Source organism: Camelus bactrianus, chromosome 4 (assembly GCF_048773025.1).
Source record: "Camelus bactrianus isolate YW-2024 breed Bactrian camel chromosome 4, ASM4877302v1, whole genome shotgun sequence".
Classification (NCBI taxonomy): Eukaryota; Metazoa; Chordata; class Mammalia; order Artiodactyla; family Camelidae; genus Camelus; species Camelus bactrianus.
The window spans coordinates 35,777,072-35,786,359 of NC_133542.1; positions in this window are offsets into that span (position 1 = coordinate 35,777,072).

Here is a 9,288-nt window from a genome sequence, read left to right on the forward strand (position 1 = left end):
CAGAGAGTCCTCAAAAGCCTAAAAATAGACTTACCATATGATCCAGCTATCCCACTCTCAAGCATATATTGGGAGGGAGTTCTAATTCAAAAAGATACATGCACCCCAATGTTCATAGCAGCATTATTTCCAATAACCAAGACATGGAAGCAACCTAAATGTCCATCAACAGATGACTGGATAAAGAAGTTGTGCTTTATTTTTACAATGGAATACTACTCAGTGATTAAAAAAAAAGAATAAAATAATGCCATTTACAGTAACATGGATGGACCTGGAGATTGTCATTCTAAGTGAAGTAAGCCAGAAAGAGAAAGAAAAATACCGTATGAGATCGCTCATATGTGGAATCTAAAAAAAAGACAAATGAACTTATTTACAAAACAGAAACAGACTCATAGACATAGAGAACAAATGTATGGCTACCGGGGGGATGGGTGTGGGAAGGGGTAAATTGGGAGTTTGAAATTTGCAAATATTAGCTACTATATAAAAAAATAGATTAAAATTTTTTTCTTCTATATAGCACAGGGAACTATATTCAATATCTTGTAATAACCTCTAATGATAAAAGAATATGAAAATGAATATATGTATACGTGTGTGTGTATATATATATATGCACAATTGGGATATTATGCTGCACATGAGAAATTTACACATTGTAACTGACTATACTTCAATTAAAAAAAAATACTGTTTGTATAACTTGTTTTGTAAGCATGATGAAGGCCTAGCTCTTTATCAATTTGGGTGATTTGACCACACTTTGCAAGACAGGTTCACTCATAGCAGATATCAGATAATATTCCTTTAAATGGGCATGAAACAACCAGAAATCATTACATCCAATGTTTGGCCATGGAACTGTGATAGTTTAAGCTTTGGGAACCACCTCTAAGGGTAAAGCATACAGAACTGACTGAATTCTTACATTCAGTTCACAAAACAAGGAGAAGTGTCTGCACATTTTAGCCAGTCTATTAACTTGTATCTTGAATACCTGTAATTTCTTACTGAGAGTCCATTTCCAACAGTCATCATGCTAATTACAAGCCATCAATTTAATTAAAAACCCTCTTCTGACGGTTGCTCTACTAATTAGCAAAGCATCTATCAGGCATTAATCTATACATGGATAGTAGATGCACCTGTGATAGCCGCCGCTCTAATGTGGACCTTCTGTTTAGAACACTCATGTGCACATTACTGACCAGGGAAACTGACTGCACTGATAATTTAACCTACACATTGTATCACTCTGCCTATTCAGGAATATTTAAAAGGAATTATAAATACAACATCCAAAGGCAGCAGTGAAAAGTCACTCAGGAAGGCAGAGTGGGGCTAGATAATGCGGAATAAGGTACAGAATTTCCTCTTAGTTATATAGATTTTGTTTTGTGTTTGTCTTTTAAAGCAGGACAGTAACAACTAGAACTTGAATTCAGGAAGATTCATTTCACCATCAGATTTGGGGGAGGTGGGAAAAGGCCTGTGAAATAGGTACTGAAAGCAAGTAGATGAATCATAAAGCCTGAACAGTTGCTGCGCTAAGAACAGAAGTGGAGAAGTGGAAGAAAAGCACAAGAGTATTTGTACGTAGAATGCATAATGATACTGATTCTGCCTACCATGTGTGTAATGTTTGGTCTTTCACATACCACCTTTAATTGTGATAGAAACTATGGAAAATGAATATTATCTTCATTGGGGACAGAAGTGCAGAGAGATTATTAAATTGACTCATCCAGTAACTTACGGTGAAAAAGAATATATGTATGTTCCTATATGACTGAAGCACTGTGCTGTACACCAGAAATTGACACAACATTGTAAACTGACTATACTTCAATAAAATATATTAAAAAAAAATTGACTCGTCCAAAGCCACAAACCTAGTAAACGCTTGGGCTGGGACTCGGGGCCAGGCAGTGTGCTGCACTGAAAAGAACGCGGGGAGTGGCAGAACTCTAAGAGTAGGCAAGCTTATGGTGAAAGATACACACACACTGTTGGTGAGAGTGTAAAACCGGGACAACTCCTGTCGTGAGTAAGTAAGTGCCCCCTTTGACCTAGCAAATCCACTTACAGCAGTTTATCCCACCTGTACACCCTCATATGTATTTCTAAGCATGTGTGTGAGAATTAAGTTCAATATTCTTTGAAATAGCAACAGGTTGAGAATGGGTTAAAAATTATGATGCAAACATTAATACTGATATGATCAGATCTCTAGGCTTTACCAATGAAAAAAAGTGCTGAAGAGTATGTGTGTGTTTATCATTTGTGTTTAAGAAGAAAAGACACATACACAAACATGTAGCTACATTTTTCGGTCTCTTGACAGAAACTACAAAGAAACTAACAGTGGCTGCTTCTGAGGAAAACAACTAGACACCTAAACAACAGAGTGGGAGAAGATTTATTTTTCACCAACCCTTTTTGTATGTAGCTTATACTACTATTTTTTAAATCTTTTTTTTTTTAAGAGAAAAGAGTATGGACTTTGGACTCAAGGAGAATTTGTTTCTTCTACTTAACTAGCTACGTGGCCATGTCCAAGTTATTATTTTCTAATCTAATGTGACCACATTGTAGAATACATGAAAAAAAAAAACAACTGTCTTATGAAGCCAACATTCCGATGCAATCACTATAAAACTTTGGTGTAATTCTTCCTAGTCTTTTTAAAAAACATTTACTTCTTTCTGATTACAATCTAATTTTTGAATGCATTAAAAAATTTATCAGCCCATGGAAGGTATAGTGATTTGTTGATGAAAATTTAGAATAATGAGTAGAAAGAAGTACTTAAATGTGTTTATTGTTCAATAAGTGCATCATGTTTTCCTGTTCAGGTCCAGGAACCATCTCTTCTGTATTGTCAAATCACCCCTCCTGGCTAATATTATATCCCTGCCCCCGCCACCCCAAGAAAAAGTAGCAATGGTGTTAGTATTTTAAATACCATAGCCCCTGGGGATTTGTTTGTGTGGAAACAATGTAGGTGGATTTTGCCTATGCCTTCTCCCAGCACCACGCATTTAATGCTGGTTGCATTATTCCTCCCAAGAGCGCAGCATCTAAGTGACTTCCAGTGGCTCTGTCAAAGAGCTACTATGCTTCATGAATGACGAGGACAAAGGCAGGTCTTAAACTGAGTGTGCAGGAAAAGATGAACCATCATTCATTTTCTTGCCGTGTTAAATTTACCATTCGGAATTTTACAGCATAAAAGTACAACAGATTTTCCAATAGTGCTTTCTCTTGAGATCTTTAGGCCATAATCACTGTATTCCTAGACCGTGTTCTCATTTTCTGTTGACCACACCCCTGGCTTCCACACACTACAGCCTGGAGAGGAGGATAAGCAAGGGGCCCATGTGCGACTGAGAACAGCAGCCCCATTCACACAAGAAGTGCCTGCACCTTGTCAAGCATGACTTAAGACCAGCCTGGGAGAGCACATTGTAGCCACATCGATCAGAGGGAAAACAGGACATAAACTTGAAGGGGCTGCTGGCATCATGGAGCAAAAGTCTCAAAAGGCCTGCAAGTAGCAAGACAGGTCGTCCCTGGACTGCCTGACAGGGAGCTCAGAGCCTGTGTCACTGGGCTCAGGGCAAGGTCCCCATTTGCAAAGCTGTCCAAATTGACTTGGTCTGTTCACAGAGTGAGTGTTAAATAGAAGAGAACTGAGCATCTTTTTTTAAACCACCTTACTGTTTTGTCTCTGTCACAGTAGTGCGCACTTATCATAATTAACATGATCCCATATACAGCTGTCCTTCAGTATACTCAGGGAGATTGCTTCCAGGACCCCTGTGGATATCAGAATCTATGGATGTTCAAGTCCTTTATATAGAATGGTGTAATATTTGCATATAACCTATGCACATACTCCCATGTACTTTAAATCATCTCTAGATTACTTATAATACCTAATACAATGCAAATGCTATGTACAGAGTTGTAAATAACATGTAATGTCTTTTCTTCTGACACATACATTTGTTTTGTCTATAAAAGTTTTTACTATTACTTAAAAACTGAAAATTTCCACATTTTACGAAATCTATAAATCTACAGAACCAAGAAGTCTAATGAATCTCAAGTGCAAAAAACATGAAGAAAATTATTTCAAGGTACATCATAATCAAGTTGCTCAAAACCAGAAATAAAGGAAAAAACTTAAAAAGTACTCAGATGAAAAGACACATTACATATAGAGGAACAACAGTAAGGTTAAGAGCAGATTTCTCGTTGGATATAGTGCAAATAGGACAAAAGAGCACCATATTTACAGTATTGAAAGAAAAAACTCAACCTAGAATTCTATGCAAAGCAAAAATATCTTTCTAAAACAAAGGCCAAATAAAGATATTTTTAGACATACGGAAGCCAAGAGGATTTATAACCAGCACACTGGCACCAAAACAAATGTTAAAAGAAGTTCTTCCAGCAGAAAGAAAATTACAGTTGACCCTTGAACAGCATTGGTTTGAACTGCACCGATCTACCTATGTGCGGAAGTTTTTCAATAAGAACAGTACTACAAGATCTGCAGTTGGCTGAATCCACAAATGTGGAACCATGCATACAGAGGGCTGACTATGGCCCTTGAGCATTCACAGATTTTGATACCCATGGTGGGTCCTGGAACCAATGCCCAAAGGATAACAAGGGATGCCAACACCAGGATTTTCGACTGTGCAGGGACTGGCATACCTAACCCCATGTTGTTCAAGGGTCAAGTGTGTATCACATGGAAATCTAGACCAACAAAAGGAATTTTAAAAACAATGGAAATGATAACTACATGTGAAAACATATGATTTTTTTAATGACTTAAACCTTATTAAAAGAAAATTGCCCATGTAAACAATAACAGTAATAACGTAGTGTGGAGTTTATAACACACATAAAAAGTAAAATGAGTGACAGCAGCACAAAGGTTGGGAAGTGAGAAATGGAAGCATATTACCGCAAGGTCCTAACAACGTATGTGAAGTGGTATAATGTCACCGGAAGGTAAGTTGTGGTGAGTTACAGATGCATATGAAAACCCCTAAGGCAATCACTAAAATAAAGAATTACAGCTAATAAGCCAACGAAGAAAATAAAGTGTAGTCATTAAAAATACTAAGCTAAAAGGCAGCAGAAAAATGAAAAAAGCAGCATATGAGACAATAATGAAACAATCAATTTACAAATTGGATGTAACAATCCTTAACAATTATGCATCTAATAATACAATTTAAAAATTCATGAATCAAAAGCTGATAGAAACTTCTAGAAGAAACATAAGACAAATCCACAATTAAAGAGTTCAACAACTCACTCTCAATAGTTGACAGAACACAAACAAGAAGTTAGTAAAGATATGGAAGATGTGAGCAACATTACCAACCCACCGGACCTCTCAGACATTTGTAGAACACTTCTAACAGCAACAGAATACACATTCTTTACAAGTGCACATGGAACATTTACTGAGACAGATCATACTCTGGTTGATAAAACAGCTCTCAATAAGTCCTTAAAAGATCCGAGTTATACAAAATATCCAACCACAAAGGAATTAAATTAGAAATTAATAACAGATCTATGAAACATCTGCAAATACACAGAAGCTGAATGAAATGCTTCTAAACATGTGGGCAAAAGAAAAAATCAAAAAGGAAACTAGGAAGTATTTGGAATCAAATGAAAATAAAAACACAACATATCAAAGTTTGGGAGATGCCTATAAAGCAAGATTTAGAATGAAATTTATAGCAATAAACAGCTATATTAAAAACAAAAACAATTTCAAACCAATACCTCAGCTTCTACCTTAAGAAGGTAGAGAAAGAAGAGCAAATTAAACCCATGGTAAGCAGAAGGGAAATAAATATCAGCGTGGAAATGAATGAAATAAAAACCCGAAACAATAAATCTATGAAACTAAAAAGCAGTAAAGAATGCAAGAATATACCAATAACAGGAATGAGAAGAATGACATTACTACAGGTTCCACGGGCATTAAAAGGATAATCAGGGAAAATACTGTAAGCAATCTTATGCTAATAAATTCAACAACTTAGATGAAGTGGACAAATTTCTTAAAAGACACAGATTACCAAAGCTTGCCCAGAAATAGCCTGTATCTGTTAAAGAAACTGAATTTGTAGTTTAAAACTTTCCCACAAAGAAAACTCCAGGCCCACAGAGCACCACAGGTGAATTCCATTAGACACTTACAAAAATTCTTCATGAACTCTTTCAAAAAATTGAAAAAAATGGGAATACTCCCCAACTCATTCTGTGAGCCCAGAATTAACCTGATACCAAAACCAGACAAAGATATTACAAAGAAGTTGCAGATCAATATCTTTGTCATAAACATAAAAAACAAAAATCAAACAAAATTTTAGCAAATGGAATCCAAAATTTATAAAGGATAATATATTTTGCTCAAATGGATTTTATCCCAAGAATGCAAGATTGACATTTGAAAGTACATCAATTCATCATATTAACTAAAAATGTTTATAAATAAATATGTAAATTATTTGTAATTATGTCAATAGATGCAGAAATTCATTTGAGAAAATCAAACATCCATTCCTGATAAAAACTCTCAAAAGTAGGAATAAAAGAAAAATTCCTCATTCAGATAAAGGGCATTTACTTAAAATCCTACAACTAGCATCGTACTAAATGGTGAAAAACTGAATGATTTTCTCCTACGATCAGGAAGAAGGTAAGGATGTCTAACATCAACATTAAAGATTCCAGCAAGTGCAATAATGCAAGAGGAAAGAAGTAAGAAATGATGTCATTTCACAAATGATGTGCTCCATTATGAACAAAATCTCATAAAATCTATTATAACTCTACTAGAACCAATAAGTGAATTAAGTAATCTCAGAATAGAAGATCAATATACAAGAATTAAATTTCTGATTCAAGATGGTGACAGAGAAAGATCCTAAACTCATCTCCCCTGACAGACATAGTGAGTCTACAGCTACAGATGGAACATCTCTCTCTAAATACCTAAAGTCTGGATGAGCACCGACTACACATCAGGTAAAGGAGAAGAAAACCACACTGTAATGAGTAGGAGAAGGCAGGATAAAATCTTCCCATGAACCCCACTGCTCATGCAGTAACCCCAAATCAGCAGGGAACTCAAACCCAGAAATTCACCTTGAGGAGGAAAGGGTACGAACGCCACATTGGGCACCCCAACTGTTAAGATGTCCACCTGAGATGAACCCCCCAAATATCTAACTTTGAAAACCAACCAGGCTCACATCCACCAGATCCACAAAATCTGAGAAATGGGCTTTCACACTTAGACTCACCGGCCCCAGGGCCCAGTTCAGAGGCAGGAGATCTGCACTCAGACTTTAAGTGAAAGAGGTTTATTTTCATATATTAAAGCATTGGCCTGAGTGGAAGGCATTTAATTTAACACACACTCTCCAGAGACACTCTCCAGAGACAGACTGGGAGGCGCCATCCACGCACTACCACTCTGCCTTGCTTAGCCGACAGGTGCCATCTTTTTCTTTTTTATTCCTAAAGGTGTCATCTATATGCTCCCCCTCTGCTCACTACAGCCAGTGGACACCATCTTCATGCTGTCATCCTGCCATGACCCAGAGCACCAGTATCTCCCAGAAGGGAGCTCTTTCATGTGTGGGATGCACTGATTTTTGCAGCTACTCCAGGGGATGCCTCTTGACCGCCTGACTCTGGAGGCCGGGAGAGCACACATACCTGGGTCCCAGGGGACCATAACAGAGGGACAGGTCTTGGCAGGCTACCACCCCCAGGGCACTGCACAGACACCCAACTGAAACACACTCTCAGTCTTTCTGTGAAACAGGCCTACTGGCTGATCTAGGAGCTTTAGCCTGAGAGACAGGCTTCTGGTTTGATACACATCTGGTGGCCTCAGGAAGTGCTCTCAAGGAACAGAGTGGGGTGGACAGTCTTTGTGCTCTCCCTTTGCCTCACTCCAGCTCACTGGTATCTCCCAGAAAGAAGCTTATACCTTTGTCTGGTGCCCTCATTTTTGCAACTGCTGCCAAGAGACACTTCTACATGATCTGGTTCTGGTGGCCAGCAGAACTGGAACCAAAGAAAGAGTTCTTAAATAGCTAACACCCCCCAGGGCACAGCAAGAGGCAACAGACCCAGGGGCTCCGTCTCTCAGTGAAAGAGGCCTATTAACTAATCATCACAGCTGCAGCCTGACGGGCAGGCTTCTAACTAAACACACAACTAGGGCTGACTGTAACCCTTTCCACAGACCTCAGAAGGCAGGGCCCTACCATTCTCCAGAGCACCAGCATCTCCCAGAGGGGGGCTCTCACATGGGTCAGGTGCCCTGGCTTTCACTTCTGGTGCTGCAGTTTTTGCAGCTACCAACCAGGGAACACATCTTGACCGCCTGGCTCTAGTGGCCAAAGGGGCTTGCATTCCTGGGTCCCAAGGGACTGTAAGGACTGGAAGGGTAGTTTGTAGGCTGCCAAATTCAGGACACTGCGCAGACAGCAGACTCTCACACACTCATGGTCTTTCTGTGAAAGAGGCCTATTTGCTGGAGCTTTGGCCTGAGGGGCAGGCTTCAGGTTTGGCACACACACCTAGGGACCTACAGAGCTGCTCTCAGGGGACACAGGCCAGGACATGCCATCCTTGTGCTTTCCTTCTAGCTCACTACAGCTCTCTGGTATGTCCTATATCTCTGGAACCCCGATATTTGTGACTTCTGCCAAAGGTCTGGCCTCCAGGTCACACGGCTTGGTTGTCAGTGGGGCTTATCCCTGTCGTCCACCAGGACAGTAGATATTTGCATATTTTAAAAACTGCTGTCTAAGAGTTTGCCTTCCAATCAGCCTAAATCTAAATGCTGACTGAGACCCTCCCCTTTTGTGACATGGACAGGTCTTAGCACATCTTTAAATACTGGCAGTTTTAAAAATATAATAGGCTGCCTGGGCAATCACAAAGGTTTGAGAGACAACCAGGAGCTAAGGAAGGGTTGAACACAAGTTTCATCTCCTATACAAGCCACTCCTTCGAGACTTCAAGAGAAAAGTGGTTATTTCATCTACTGCATAGAAACCATATAAGAGTCATATGAATAAACAGAGGAATATGTTCCAAACAACAACAACAACAAAGATAAAAGCTTGGGGTGGAGGGGGGATGTTAATTAAATGGAGATAAGCAATTTATCTGATATTGTAAAAGTTGGAGAGATGCTCACCGAACAGGAGAGCAGAA